The sequence below is a fragment of the Canis lupus genome, chromosome 2 (assembly GCF_003254725.2).
Source record: "Canis lupus dingo isolate Sandy chromosome 2, ASM325472v2, whole genome shotgun sequence".
NCBI classification, from domain to species: domain Eukaryota; kingdom Metazoa; phylum Chordata; class Mammalia; order Carnivora; family Canidae; genus Canis; species Canis lupus.
Window position 1 is genome coordinate 43361272 of NC_064244.1, and position 16157 is coordinate 43377428.

Here is a 16157-nt window from a genome sequence, read left to right on the forward strand (position 1 = left end):
TAATGACACAAGAAGAGGAAGTGAAAGAATTACACATCTTTTTTTGGTTTGTTTTTAACAAAATAATCTTTAACCTAGAGAGGGGTGTGTAGAGGTGTTTAATTTGTGAAGTAGAGTCTGGTATAGTCAGATAATTAAATTAAAAAGCATAATTTACATGCTTTCAGTAAATTCACCTTTTCAACTGGGACAAATTGCACCTGAGCCCGAACTTCCAGCCTTGTGTGAAGATTGTGGAATGGCCTTCACAGGGATGTTTGAAGGGAGTCCTTCACTGGGCAGCAAGTTGGATAAGTAATCCATGATATCTCATCTACTGCTTTAGCTCTGTCATCCGAAATGTTTTCCACCAACTTGGGTGAGAGATATTATTCACTTAGAAAGCATTCTTTTTGGGGTGCCTGGGTGGTGTGGTGAGTTAAGTGTCCCGCTCTTGGTTTGGGCTCAGGGCCGTGGCAAGCCCCGAGTTGGGTTCTGCAAGCAGTGCCAAGTCTGCTTGGGAATCTCCCTCTCCCTCTCCCTCTTTCTCCCTCTGTCCCTTCACTCATGCTTGTCTCTCTCTCTCTCAAATGAACAAGTAAATCTTAAAAAAAAAGAAAGCATTCCCTTCTTAAGAGATAACTCAGAAGGTCATACTACTTGCATCAGGGAAAGCTTAGGTAAGGGGTCTTGGGAAGAGGTTGAAGAAAAATGACAGTAAAACTCAGAAGAGTAGCTATGTGTTTTACCATTGTTATTGTTCTTGTCAAAGATTTAGGTTGAAAACTCTAAAGCATTTTATTTATTAAGGTGACTATTTAGAAAAATTAAATAATCCCTAATTTATTATTAGGAATCCCCCTAATTCCAGAATTAGGGATAGGAGTGTCTGAGACTGAGTCATAATGATTCAAATATTTGGTCTAAATAATAATAATAATAATAGTAATAGCAACAATAAATTCTCCACATTTGCTTATGTAAAACTAAGCAAAATTTAGGTTTTGGTTCAATTATCTGGATTGAGTCAATGGTGAGTGCAGTATAATCTTTAGTAGGAAAATAAATCAGGAAAAAATTTTTGTCAAATAATTGTGAAAGATTACTGGTGATAAAACAGTTGATTAAATTTTTTCACACTTGAACTGATTGTGACACCAATCCAGAAATTGTTTTGGTTCTGTGTAATGACCAGCTGTTTTCCATGATCTCCTGGGAACACAAGGAGAGTGAGCATCAGTTGCAGAAGGCAATTTTCCAGCCGGTAGAGGCAAAATTCTGAGATCTAGATTATGTTACTAAGTGTGTTTGCAAACTCTTTCCCTGTGTGCATTAGAAAACAGACAAATGTCTGTCCTGAACGGCATAATTGCAGTGCTGTTCTGCACTCAGTGGGGTCTGAGCTCAGAGATACAACATGATGACTTTATCATTGGAAGAATAGAAAATCAGCATTCCTGCGCCTTGAGAAGAAAAAAGGAGCCACTTAGAGACCAAGTGTCTTGCCTAAGATGAGAGGTAGTGTGGAAGTGAATTCCTGCCTTCCTCAAGGCAGGACACGTAGCATATAATGCTTCCTATTTTAGAGATCTAATAATCAGTGTTTGCATATGGCGCCCTTATTCCTTGTCTGTATCTATTACGGACTGTTCATCATTTGAGGTAAATGGAAGTTGTTCTTTTTTTATAAGGTATCAGAATGACCTTGATCATTCCAGACAGACATTTCCAAGGTATTTTTAAGGGCCACCCGGGGAAGGAGAGTGTGACTTTTGCCAGTCTGCTGACCTCTGCATGACCCACCCTGGAACCGCCTGGAAAGGCCCTGCTGCGTTACTGCTCCTGGAGTTCAGCTGGTGACTCATCAGGGGCCAGGCGAACTTGAGTAATTGCAAGTTGCAAAAGGCAATGAATGAATGTGGAGCTCTGTTTTCCTTTTAGCCTGTTCTAGTCAGTTTTTACAGAGCAGAATGGCACCCATTCTCTGGCCACATTTTTGCTTTACATGACTCCCCAAAAATGATGTGTCACTGAGGATAAAAGGTGTTTAATCTCCGTATTTACCTTGTGAAAGAACACATAACACATAAGCGGGAAGGGAACTGTTTATGCACACACACACAAGTGTATACATGGCATATTCTATCATTCTGATAGCTTATAGTGACTTGTCCATATTGTCCTGGAATCTAATAAATGGTCTTTGTAACCAGGTTCTCTGTCTAAAGAGATAGGAAACGTCTTGGTGAAAGGAAAACAAACAAACAAAAGAAGCCACAGCAACATATCAGCTTCTGATATGGAACATTGTCACAAAGGCAGACCCACTGACTTCCCTGCTTCCTCAAGTCCAGCCAGCAGGGCAGTGCCACACATCCTCCTTGCCAGCAGCTGTGGGAATAATTTGAATCTAGCACATACTTTGACTGAGCAGTGGAACGAGGTTCTGATGCCCTCTTCAGTGGCAGTCTTCCAGTATTTCCTAGCCATGCCAGTGTCCTAAACAAAGAAAGAGTTGGAGCCCCTGGGTCTTGAACTACAGATCTGTCTTCTCTTTATCAGATCACCTGCTCATTATCAGAGTAGCTGCAAGTCAGGGGGTGAGGGGTGGGGAACAGGGGGGAATGGGTGGTGAGTGGCTCTGTGTGCACGGAGAGGAGAAGGTGGAAGAAGGCGGGCCCCACACTCTGGGGTCTTTCCTGGCTGACACCTACTCCTGTGCAACAAGTGCCCTTTCAGGTACAAGTAGTAAGTTTTCTCCTGCTTAAGTAACAGGTGATGGAGATTTTTATCTTTGCTTTTGCCAGTGAAGCCACATGGTTTAAAGAATAGGGATTAAGTTGAGCACAAAACCTAGAGCTAGAAATCCTCTGTAGCTATATCATGGACAGTGGAGTAAATTTCCCATAGGACCGAGAGGCCTGGCTCTAATTTGTTCCCTGTTGTAAGGCTTTGGGCTCACAAAGATTGTGAGAAGTGTTTGGGGACCAGGTAAAGGGGGAAATTTATGAGCCATCTTTGCTCAGGCTTTCCCTTCTGTGTCCTCCGAGAGGTCAGGTGTGGAAATAGAGGCCAGGTGTCTAGTAGGTAAGATCTGGACTCCTAGCCAGATCGCACTCCCAAATCCTACCCTTGGTACTCAGCCAGAGGTATACTTTAAAGAGCAGTCATTCTCCTTAAAGTCCTTTGTCTAAATAAATCTAAACCAGGGACTTCACTCTACAGACACTTTGTTCTCTGCTTTGGCAAATTGGGATAATATTGTCTCCCTATTCTGCGACAGAAAGTTCTGGGCTACCAAAAATAACCTTCACTGGCAATTCCAGGGGCTTTAAACTGTTTGGAGTAGGGTATTACACCAAATTCATTTGGAAGAGGAATTCTTCCTACAGTCCAGAAAGTCAAGTAAATGCATTTTCTTCATCATATTCCTTCAAAACACTTTGAAATAATTGTAGAGGGTATTTTTTCTCCAGATGCCAGTAAAGATGTCCATTTGCTCTGTTCTATGGTCCCTTGGTGAATAATGAGCCATGGCTAAGGAGCACGGTCATGCCCACACGTCAGCTGGGGCCCAGCCTGGCATATCCCCTGCCGTCTGCCCTGTTCCGTGGCTGCTTTGGCCCAGGACGGTCACCTTCTGGGTTGAGATTGGCCACGTTTCTTGTTTACATTGTTTCCTATGTCCTTTCTGTCAAATTAAAATTGCTCTGTGTTCTTTCTGACTTAAAAATTATTAATAAACTTGGCTCACATTCAAGGAATATAGGCAAGCCAGGATGATTCAAGTTTAGGGACCGTAATTTTGTCTTCTGCGCACATCAGGCTGCCATCTCACGGGAGGGATGAGTCTTCCATACGTGGGGCTGTATAAATAGCAGGGCTTTGTGATATGGGAGTACAGCCGCCTTAAAATAGTTGAACTAGAAGATGTTATGAAAATGCTATTTTTAGGCCTTATACATCTGTGCAGAGTGAACATCTTATTATGTGTTCATAATGTGTTAACCGAATGCCTAGCAGAGAGTGGTTGGCTTTGTTTGGAGGAGAACGAGGGTAATGACAAAGCCTCAGTCTGTTGGTGTGCAGAGAAGCAGAAATTAGACAAGGAGTCACAGTGCTGGAGAAGCAAGATAACATCCTTAAAACAGTTCTATCTGATAGCTGGCTAGACACACCATTTTAAAAAAAGGGAGAAAATGAATCTTAAATGCTTACGTGCCAGATGGCTAAAATCTAAATAACAGTTTTCTATTGTCCAAGGCTATTCACTTGTCAGCCCTCGAAATTTATCTCTTCAAAACTTCCTATCCAGTTAACTTTTACTCAAATTGATTTTTTTTGGGGGGGAGGATGGAGTCTAGTAACTTGCCAGCTATGTGATAGAGTAAGTGTGTTTGGATTGAATACAGAAGCCAAAGTCAACTTATTTTTTTTCTTTTTAAATAATGGATTACTGGTTGGAGTAGAAGAACAGGGGTATTTGTATTAATATTACGTTTTCTTCCCTCTTAACCCTTTAAATCCTTAAAGGTCCACTGTATACATTTTTTTTTGTATGCTGTTTGCTAATAGAATGTCATGCTGAATTCTATAGAGTAAGGCATCCATTTCTCACTGTACTATTTTTGTATGCAGTTCATTCAATTTTATTTGTGAAAGGTCCCATACCATCATCATTTTGAATAGAAGAGTGAAACTTTGTGTCCTCCTTCCATATATACTACTCACCCCAACCTTTCCAAGATCCAAGGGCAATGTTTCTGATTGAGATTTGAGTTTATAACTTAATCTAAACATAGAAAGGAAACTGAGTATCCTAAGGCCAGATACCCCCTCTGTGTGGCAAATAAGGCTTAATTCTCTAAAGTCACAAGGTCATGGGAAAGTGATTCTGGTCCCTGATGACCCTTGAACCTCAAACTGAAAGGTACACATTCTCTTCTATGCCATGGCTTCCTTGCATTGTATTGGGCCATGTCAACAGGAGCAAGTGCTCAGACCTCAATAAAACACATAGACTCTGTGGCTGAGAGAACTCCTTAATCTGATGGATGGAAAGTTAAGTTTAGATGAACAAAACATGAGACTCATTGTGTCTTAGGCATGTGATAAGAACAGAGGAAGGAGCCATTAACAGAGCTGTGAGTAATACTTGCATTTTAACGGGAAGTCAAATTAGATCTAGATATTTTAATATGGAAATATTTTTAAAGATCAAACCATAAATAGGAAGTATATTGCTTGGTGCAAGAGAAGCCCTGAAGAAAATGAACTCAGTCCTAAAAACTGTGGGTTTAAATTTTGGCAGGATAACTTTTGGGTTTCATTGTTTTTATTAGGGAGGATTCCTCTGGAGTTTCACAAGTGTACCTTTTGGGGGATGTATTTTTATTTATTCTACTTATCAGCCACAATCAGAGGCTCAATTCTAAGGCAATCTTCATTTGTATACTAGGTTGAGAAAAACATGAACTAAACGCAGATTGGTCATTTAACTTTTGAAAAGCTACATAAAACATGAAATTTGTTCAAGATTCTAATTACATTCAAGCATTTCTAGTGTGTATTATGTTACAAGTTACACCTATTCATCTTTTTTTTTAATTATTAAAACATTTGGCTAACGTTGTTGTATTTGCTTTTCACATGAAGAAACAGGCCTATCCCACATTGTAGAGAAAAAAAACCTGAAAGTACAATTTTGGAATTCATACTTTCATTTCAAACCATTCCTTTAACACTCTGTTTCTACTGCAATGCCTTAATATTAATACCTAATAGGTTCTTAAGTGGTTTCTTTTTCAGTTTCCTAAGTAAAAGGCACTGAGTAAGCTAAAAGGAGATTTAAAACTGAGGAAAAATATCCAGAACCAAGGTAAATGAATTTATGAGGCACATGCACAGAAATGCAAATGATACCCTTCACATTCCTGTGATTAGTGACATATCACTTTGGAAGGCAAATACTCCAGGTGAGGAGGCTGCTTACATAGTGACAGGATAATGTTCTCACTTCCCACTTACCCTCAAAATCATGATAGTTCAATGGTAGAAGCCAGCAAACTCATGTGTCGAGCCTGGATTCTGTTTCCATCTCCTTTTCTCTTTGTATGTTATATGAAAATTGGCATAAAGATAGAGAAAAGAGACCACAGTGATATCCTACACAGAAGTTGTTTCATAAATTATAAGGGCAGTTGTTTTATGAGTTTGGAAGTGACCAGTCCAATGAACAGATGCAATTGATGTCTGCCATGTGGTTGAAGCCAACAAAAGCTTTCTCCTCTCTCATTGCTGATCTTTAAATATCTGCTCTATGGACACATGGTCCTTGCTGGGTAATCACAGAACTCAGCACACTGGCCCAGTGGTTGGTCCAGAAGTGGGCGTTGTATGCAAGCACAGCTGATAAAAGTCTTCCCTGCTGTGCGGGCACTGGAAGAGATCTTTCTTCCATTTGGCCTATCATGAGCCCATGGACAGACTTGTGCTGCCAGTGATTATCTTTCCTGGGATGTAAGGAAAATCTGTCTGGAAATGAACCCAGACTCAGAGATAAATGGAATCACAAGATAAGAGAAAGTTTTGATGGCATAAGGAGAGCCCCCACATCTAGATGATCCTTTGGATTTCCTAGTGACACAAAATAGTATTTGTTCATTTTTTTTTCCAAAGGCCAGTTTGAGTTAGATTTCTTTACTCTTTTACTTGCAATTAAAAGGCTGCTTATTAGGGACACCTGGGTGGCTCAGTGGTTGAACGTCTGCCTTTGGCCCAGGGCATGATCCCAGAGGTCTGGGATCGAGTCCCACATCGAGCTTCCTGCCTAGAGCCTGCTTCTCTCTCTGCCTATGTCTCTTGATCTCTCTGTGTGTCTCTCATGATAAAATAAATAAAATATTTTTTAAAAAAGGCTGCTTATTAAAAGCTTAAGAAAACTCAACCTCTGATGCTTTGTAACTTCCCCTTTCAAAGCCTTTTTTTGGGGGGTGGGGTGGGGGTATTTCTCTTAGGCTTCTCAATCTGGATACTCATGTACTATTATAGTTTGAGATTGACAATACAAATATAAAATTAAGGATTTACAAAAATTATAGTTGTCTCTATATTAAAACCTGAAATTGGTTGTACAAAGTATAAATGCTGTAGGATTTTATAGAGGGGTAGATAAGTGGGAGCAGGTAAAATGCAGGGAAACCTTAATTCTGGATGTAAACTTAGACCTTCAATGATGCGCAAGAGTTGAAGAATAGATGGTGAGGAAAGGGAAGGGTATTGCAGGTTAAGAAACTAAGAGATCCTACTTGGTCATGGTGAATAATTTTCTTAATGTATTGTTAGATCCTATTGGCCAGTATCTTGTTGAGAATTTTTGCATCCATGTTCATCAGCGATATTGGTCTGTAATTCTCCTTTTTGGTGGGGTCTTTGTCTGGTTTTGGAATTAAGGTGATGCTGGCCTCATAGAACGAATTTGGAAGTACTCCATCTCTTTCTATCTTTCCAAACAGCTTTAGGAGAATAGGTATGGTTTCTTCTTTAAACATTTGATAGAATTCCCCTGGGAAGCCATCTGGCCCTGGACTCTTGTGTCTTGGGAGGTTTTTGATGACTGCTTCAATTTCCTCCCTGGTTATTGGCCTGTTCAGGTTTTCTATTTCTTCCTGTTCCAGTTTTGGTAGTTTGTGGCTTTCCAGGAATGCGTCCATTTCTTCTAGATTGCCTAATTTATTGGCGTATAGCTGTTCATAATATGTTTTTAAAATCGTTTGTATTTCCTTGGTGTTGGTAGTGATCTCTCCTTTTTCATTCATGATTTTATTAATTTGAGTCTTCTCTCTCTTCTTTTTAATAGGGCTGGCTAATGGTTTATCTATCTTATTAATTCTTTCAAAGAACCAACTCCTGGTTCTGTTGATCTGTTCCACAGTTCTTCTGGTCTCGATTTCGTTGAGTTCTGCTCGAATCTTTATTAACTCTCTTCTTCTCCTGGGTGTAGATTCTGTTTGCTGTTTTTTCTCTAGCTCCTTTATGTGTAAGGTTAGCTTTTGTATTTGAGTTCTTTCCAGTTTTTGAATGGATGGTTGTATTGCGATGTATTTCCCCCTTAGGACTGCTTTTGCTGCATCCCAAAGATTTTGAACAGTTGTATCTTCATTCTCATTAGTTTCCATGAATCTTTTTAATTCTTCCTTAATTTCCTGGTTGACCCTTTCATCTTTTAGCAGGATGGTCCTTAACCTCCACGTGTTTGAGGTCCTTCCAAACTTCTTGTTGTGATTTAGTTCTCATTTCAAGGCATTATGGTCTGAGAATATGCAGGGGACGATCCCAATCTTTTGGTATCGGTTCAGACCCGATTTGTGACCCAGTATGTGGTCTATTCTGGAGAAAGTTCCATGTGCACTTGAGAAGAATGTGTATTCAGTTGAGTTTGGATGTAAAGTTCTGTAGATATCTGTGAAATCCATCTGGTCCAGTGTATCATTTAAAGCTCTCGTTTCTTTGGAGATGTTGTGCTTAGAAGACCTATCGAGTATAGAAAGAGCTAGATTGAAGTCACCAAGTATAAGTGTATTATTATCTAAGTATTTCTTCACTTTGGTTAATAATTGATTTATATATTTGGCAGCTCCCACATTCGGGGCATATATATTGAGGATTGTTAAGTCCTCTTGTTGGATAGATCCTTTAAGTATGATATAGTGTCCCTCTTCATCTCTCACTACAGTCTTCGGGGTAAATTTTAGTTTATCTGATATAAGGATGGCTACCCCTGCTTTCTTTTGAGGACCATTTGAATAGTAAATGGTTCTCCAACCTTTGATTTTCAGGCTGTAGGTGTTCTTCTGTCTAAAATGAGTCTCTTGTAGACAGCAAATAGATGGGTCCTGCTTTTTTATCCAGTCTGAAACCCTGCGCCTTTTGATGGGGTCATTAAGCCCGTTCACGTTCAGAGTTACTATTGAGAGATAGGAGTTTAGTGTCATCATGATATCTATTCAGTCCTTGTTTTTGTGGATTGTTCCACTGAACTTCTTCTTAAAGGGGAATTTTAAGAGTCCCCCTTAAAATTTCTTGCAGAGCTGGTTTGGAGGTCACATATTCTTTCAGTTGCTGCCTGTCTTGGAAGCTCTTTATCTCTCCTTCCATTTTGAATGAGAGCCTTGCTGGATAAAGTATTCTTGGTTGCATGTTCTTCTCATTTAGGACCCTGAATATATCCTGCCAGCCCTTCTGGCCTGCCAGGTCTCTGTGGAGAGGTCTGCTGTTACCCTAATACTCCTCCCCATAAAGGTCAGGGATTTCTTGTCTCTTGCTGCTTTAAGGATCTTCTCCTTATCTTTGGATTTTGCAAGCTTCACTATTTATCCCCAGGACACAAGGCTGGTTCAACATCCGTAAAACAATCAATGTGATTCATCATATCAGCAAGAGAAAAACCAAGAACCATATGATCCTCTCATTAGATGCAGAGAAAGCATTTGACAAAATACAGCATCCATTTCTGATCAAAACTCTTCAGAGTGTAGGGATTGAGGGAACATTCCTCAACATCTTAAAAGCCATCTATGAAAAGCCTACAGCAAATATCATTCTCAATGGGGAAGCACTGGGAGCCTTTCCCCTAAGATCAGGAACAAGACAGGGATGTCCACTCTCACCACTGCTATTCAATATAGTACTGGAAGTCCTAGCCTCAGCAATCAGACAACAAAAAGACATTAAAGGCATTCAAATTGGCAAAGAAGAAGTCAAACTCTCCCTCTTCTCCGATGACATGATACTCTACATAGAAAACCCAAAAGCCTCCACCCCAAGATTGCTAGAACTCATACAGCAATTCGGTAGCGTGGCAGGATACAAAATCAATGCCCAGAAATCAGTGGCATTTCTATACACTAACAATGAGACTGAAGAAAGAGAAATTAAGGAGTCAATCCCATTTACAATTGCACCCAAAAGCATAAGATACCTAGGAATAAACCTAACCAAAGATGTAAAGGATCTATACTCTCAAAACTATAGAACACTTCTGAAAGAAATTGAGGAAGACATAAAGAGATGGAAAAATATTCCATGCTCATGGATTGGCAGAATTAATATTGTGTAAATGTCAATGTTACCCAGGGCAATATACACGTTTAATGCAATCCCTATCAAAATACCATGGACTTTCTTCAGAGAGTTAGAACAAATTATTTTAAGATTTGTGTGGAATCAGAAAAGACCCCGAATAGCCAGGGGAATTTTAAAAAAGAAAACCATATCTGGGGGCATCACAATGCCAGATTTCAGGTTGTACTACAAAGCTGTGGTCATCAAGACAGTGTGGTACTGGCACAAAAACAGACACATAGATCAATGGAACAGAATAGAGAACCCAGAAGTGGACCCTCAACTTTATGGTCAACAATATTCGATAAAGGAGGAAAGACTATCCATTGGAAGAAAGACAGTCTCTTCAATAAATGGTGCTGGGAAAATTGGACATCCACATGCAGAAGAATGAAACTAGACCACTCTCTTTCACCATACACAAAGATAAACTCAAAATGGATGAAAGATCTAAATGTGAGACAAGATTCCATCAAAATCCTAGAGGAGAACACAGGCAACACCCTTTTTGAACTTGGCCACAGTAACTTCTTGCAAGATACATCCACGAAGGCAAAAGAAACAAAAGCAAAAATGAACTATTGGGACTTCATCAAGATAAGAAGCTTTTGCACAGCAAAGGATACAGTCAACAAAACTAAAAGACAACCTACAGAATGGGAGAAGATATTTGCAAATGACATATCAGATAAAGGGCTAGTTTCCAAGATCTATAAAGAACTTATTAAACTCAAGACCAAAGAAACAAACAATCCAATCATGAAATGGGCAAAAGACATGAACAGAAATCTCACAGAGGAAGACATAGACATGGCCAACAATCACATGAGAAAATGCTCCGCATCACTTGCCATCAGGGAAATACAAATCAAAACCACAATGAGATACCACCTCACACCAGTGAGAATGGGGCAAATTAACAAGGCAGGAAACCACAAATGTTGGAGAGGATGCGGAGAAAAGGGAACCCTCTTACACTGTTGGTGGGAATGTGAACTGGTGCAGCCACTCTGGAAAACTGTGTGGAGGTTCCTCAAAGAGTTAAAAATAGACCTGCCCTACGACCCAGCAATTGCACTGTTGGGGATTTACCCCAAAGATACAGATGCAATGAAACGCGGAGACACCTGCACCCCGATGTTTCTAGCAGCAATGTCCACAATAGCCAAACTGTGGAAGGAGCCTCGGTGTCCATCGAAAGATGAATGGATAAAGAAGATGTGGTTTATGTATATAATGGAATATTCCTCAGCCATTAGAAACGACAAATACCCACCATTTTCTTCGACTTGGATGGAACTGGAGGGTATTATGCTGAGTAAAGTAAGTCAGTCGGAGAAGGACAAACATTATATGTTCTCATTCATGTGGGGAATATAAATAATAGTGAAAGGGAATATAAGGGAAGGGAGAAGAAATGTGTGGGAAATATCAGAAAGGGAGACAGAACGTAAAGACTGCTAACTCTGGGAAACGAACTAGGGGTGGTGGAAGGGGAGGAGGGCGGGGGTGGGAGTGATTGGGTGATGGGCACTGGAGGTTATTCTGTATGTTGGTAAATTGAACACCAATAAAAAATAAATTAAAAAAAAAAGAAACTAAGAGAAACAAAGGCACAGAGATGGGAATGAGTGGAAGGGAAAATGCTCGAGGTGGAAAGGTGAGGTCATATTTGGGACAGCAGAAAGTTGTTGCATTCTAACAGAGGGATTTGAAAACTAGGCAATAGACCTTTTGATGTGGTAGGAAATAGGAGACCTTAAAAGTTTTGGTTGGGGCAGCCCAGGTGGCTCAGCGGGTTAGCGCAGCCTTCGGCCCAGGGTGTGATCCTGGAGACTCGGGATCGAGTCCCACGTCGGGCTCCCTGCCTGGAGCCTGCTTCTACCTCTGCCTGTGTCTCTGCCTCTCTCTCGGATAAATAAATAAAATCTTAAAAAAAAAGTTTTTGTTGGGGACATGACCTAATATAAGGGATGTTTCACGAATATGAGTACTGCTGTGCTGTGCAGGTTGGGATGAGAAGTAGAAAGAATGGCTTCAGGACAGCTAATTAAAAGGCTTATTTTCAGCTTTTTCAGTAATGTGATGTGAGAGGCAATTAAAACCCGGATGTAGGCTGTAGCAATGAGAATGCAAAGGGAAGACAAAAATATAAAGACATTTCAAGTGAGAAACATCCATAGGATTTGGTTGAGAAAATGAAGAAACAAGTGGAGGATGGTTAAGTCTAAGTTTTTGATTCTTTGTGTTGGGGCACGTCCTTACACAGATGGGGTGAATTATTGAGAGGTCCACATTGGAAGGATGTACTATTGAAAATACAGGGTTGGAATTTGGATTCCAGAATATAGAGGAGACAGAACTGGACACAGTGGTTGGGAGTAAAGTTGCAAAGAAATGATAAAAGTCAAGAGAATGGATGATGAGCAGTAAGGAGAAATAGAAAGACAGTGTGTGTGTGTGCGTGTGTGTGTGTGCAAAAGTAAATAGTGAGTACTTACTATTATTTCCAATTCAAATATAAGAGTGGAGTGGTTTTATTTACATCTTTGGTTGTACACTTTCTATCATGCTGAAAAGTCTTAGCAATAAATGTTATTAACATGATATCTTGTGAATTTTGGTTGAAATTTACAAATCGCAAGTGATACAGTAATTCTAAAGTCTGGCCCTGAATTTCTTTAATGTGATACTTGGTTTTAATGATGTTTGGAAAAAAAAAAAGATGTATCACAAAGATATGAAGAACCAAACAGAATCTTTAATGGCTGTGCTTAATTAAAACATGATCCCTATTTTTCAGTTCTACCAGTTGCAAAGTTCTATTTCAGAATTCAGCCTGAAAATTTTCTATGTCCCCAGTATCAACAAAGTTGACAACAAATTGTTCTTGCACTCTGAGTGGTATTCCATTTTTATATAAGCAAATGAACTTAACACGTTTCTTTGGAAGATTTTAAAAACATTAAAAGAATATTTTAATTGTTTTAAGGTGCAGATATAAAAGTGTTTAATATACATGCAATGTTTTTGGCACCAATACCATATAATGATTAAATCGTACATGATTACATAATGTTATTTTCAAATATTCAATTACATTATGCTTTCTCTGTAGTACGTTTCTTTTGAAAGCATCTCATTTCTTACTCCTCATTACTTAAGTGTCATTTTTATCTTAAAGTTAATTTAATTTTTATTTTTTAATGTCTCTAGTATATTATTGATAGCAAAATGTCATCACAAAACAAGAAGAACAAGTTTGGAACATTTGTCTTTTGGCAAAATAAAATCAAATCAACTTTACATTGGAAAGCTTTCATCACTAACAATAATGGAAATAAATCTATATTTTTAATAGTGTTTGTACAGTATTTTGTACAATATTTTAACCTGACTCTGTTGGATCTCGTTAGATTTCTGCTTTTATTTTGTGATGTGGCAAAGAGGTGGACCTAAAGGTCGAAATATATCCTCTTAGCCATTTTCTTGCTTCCTTGTTTTATCTTAATTGTTTTTTCTCAACCTGTGCATTCTTATCAAGAATCTTTTTAAGGTACTTGTTGTATGTTGAAAACAGATGATATAATCTATAAATCCACTTCAGCAGGCACGTGAATTTGCCTGATGTGTCTAATATGGTGGAAGTGGATCAAATGCATGTGAGTAGCATGCTAACCGTGTCATAGTTTCTGTGGGTGTGCTTGTGTATATGTGTGCATAGGTACACACACATACATATGTACATCATATTATTTTTATCTTAAAGTAATATCAAAGTTTACTTTCCTTTATTTATTTATTTTATTTATTTTTTTAAAAGATTTTATTTATTTATTCATGAGCGATACACACAGAGAAAGAGACAGAGGCAGAGACACAGGCAGAGGAAGAAGCAAGCTCCATGCAGGGAGCCTGATGTGGGACTTGATCCTGGGTCTCCAGGATCATACCCTGGGCCGAAGGTGGGTGGGCTTTATAACCACTAAGCCACCCAGGGATTCCCTACTTTCCTATTTTTAGAGTAAAATATAGGAATAGAAACTTTAATTTTTTTCCATGCTTTAGCAGTTGTTGCTCCTGGATACTTACACCCTACTTCCCAGATTCCTCCTTAAGAGATGAGACACCTTCAAAAAGAACAGTTGCAGTAAAGAGTTGATGATGAAAAATCAGAGTCCAATGAATTAATGAGAATCAGAGATGGAGAAATGTGATGGATGATTTTAGACCACATGGGGCAGTGAGAGGAATGAATAGGCAATAGAAAACTGTATGGTGTTTGCAGAAGGCAGGATATAGAAAATTCCTCCCCATTGACAAGTGTGGGGAGATTTCTGCATTTGAAGACTGCAAGTAAAGAGAAAATACAGGGTGTGGAATCATGAAATACTGGGTAGGGAAGGCAAAAGAAGGTTGAGTTAAGCTCAGTAGACCACAGGTCTTACCTCTCAAGACTTAGAATAGCATCTTGGAGATGAGACCAAGAAGAAAACAAACTTCCAGCTTTAAGAAAAAGAATAATATAAATTTCTTTTAGATTTGCTCTCTTCGCATTATTGATGGATAAAATTTCTGTGGAGAGTAGACACACAATGACCATTTTGAGTAGGGGAATGACACGCAAGGGAAGCAGATTGTAGGAAGAATGATCTGGCAACAGATAATCTGTAGGATAGAAGAATGAAAGAGAGAAACAAGGAGTTTGCAATAGGTTAGAAAAAAGTTGTAAGACAAACAATGTTGGCAGGAGAAGAAATGGTGAACATGGGAGATTTTGGCTCCAACAAAGGGTGACTTTGGTGACTGATAAATACTTGGAAAAAGTTTCGTCACATATGATTCTTCTTTTGGGTGTTTTATTTACCCTCATTGTTCTGGATATCTGATTTCAACCTAGCCTACCTGACAATGAACTTTTCTGAGGTACACCCATGCCTAGGTGACCTTCAAGAGTACCCATTTATAGATTCCAGTCTGGCTGTAGCAGAACTACACTGAGACTAGGAATATGTTGATTTCACAAATTCTCATTTTTATTTCCAATGGAATGGTTTGAAGGATGATTTTTGCCAGATGGCCTTTCAGTCTTATTCTAAATTCATCTATTTAACTTTCTCGAGGAGTGCCTATTTAATAGTATTAATGTTCATGGGTTGAATGAGACTTTATGTAAATGACACAAAAAATCATCTTTTTTCATGATTACAAACAAAGCATCGTGATTGTTGTCTAACACAGGAAGGGCAGCCTGTGCCACCAGTTAACTAGCTGACCAGCAGAGCACAGTCTGTAATGGTGGATTATCTGCTTCCTTTTAATAACTGATAGGTTTTGAAATTTATCCTTGACTTCAAGGACTACCATCAGAGTTTAAATGCGAACTTATGCATCATTTCTGTTGATGTATGGGGGATACATGGTGGCAGATGTTGGGTGAAAAAACAGAATGCATTTTGAACTCTGTGATTCTGCTCAGTTTTTCTAACTGCATGACCCATTATCTATTTATTAGAGTGTTAAAAATATACCCATATTCAAGTACATAGCGAAAAGCAAAACACCTCTTAGCTGTGCAGATTTTTATTGCAGAGAGTGGGAGGACAGTGCCTCTTTTAAAAATACTTTGTTCTCTAAATTAATAATGACTTTATATACTCAGCTTTAAACAAAATTACAGTTTCAGAATCACCAAAACCTAGATTGTTTGGAAATCATTCTCATTTCTCTACCTGGCTTTCAGCTCTTTAATTATTACAATTTGAATTCATTTTGGATTCTGTTAATTCAAATTCTGATAGTCAAAGAATTAGACTGAAGAATCAAGTGTTCTGCATCCTAGATATATTTTCACTAGTGATTTACTCAGTAACCTTGAGATATCACTTCAGCTCATTCGCCATATGGAATCTACTCCTCTCTGTCAAATTTGTTAATGAGAATCGTTTCCACAGAACTCCTAGGAGATTTAGAGGATAAATGGAATTTGGATTGAAACAAGAGATATATATTTGCTGATAAATGTCTCTGTGTTGGCTTTGAGTATGTATCAAGTA